The following is a 565-nucleotide window of genomic DNA, read 5'->3' as shown; positions in this document are numbered from 1 at the left end:
TTGAGCGAGAATATTTAGCTCAAGCGAAGAAACCAAATGTGGGTCTCGCCTGAGCGAGATAGAACTCGCTTGAGCGAGGACAGTCTGACTCTGATTTTTATCAACTTTTTTTTTTTTTTTGAAAGGAAAGGAAACTGGATTGCCTTCCAGGTAGCGCTTCTTTAACGTCACTAGCTTGACGCCTGTTCATTTTAAGCTTCTAAAAGATGGATGACTGTGGTGAGCCGCTCGACATCACCACCCAGATAAGGCTTTAATCTTTGACCATTAACTATCCAACTCCGCTGAGAGGCTGGATCTTGTAACTCAATTGCACCGTGTGACTTGACTGTTTTGATTAAAAATGGTCCTGACCATTTTGACTTCAACTTGCCCGGAAAGAATTTCATCCGAGAATTGAACAGCAAAACAGTCTGACCCACCCGAAAATCTTGTTTTCTGATCTTCTGATCATGATAAAGCTTGACCTTTTCCTTGTACAATTTGGAAGACTCATAAGCACTAAGTCTCATCTCGTCCAATTGTTGAAGTTGTAACTTTCTATGATCACTTGATGCCTTTACAT

Source organism: Lupinus angustifolius, chromosome LG17 (genome assembly GCF_001865875.1).
Source record: "Lupinus angustifolius cultivar Tanjil chromosome LG17, LupAngTanjil_v1.0, whole genome shotgun sequence".
NCBI classification, from domain to species: Eukaryota; Viridiplantae; Streptophyta; class Magnoliopsida; order Fabales; family Fabaceae; genus Lupinus; species Lupinus angustifolius.
Note: the sequence above shows the minus strand (reverse complement) of the source record.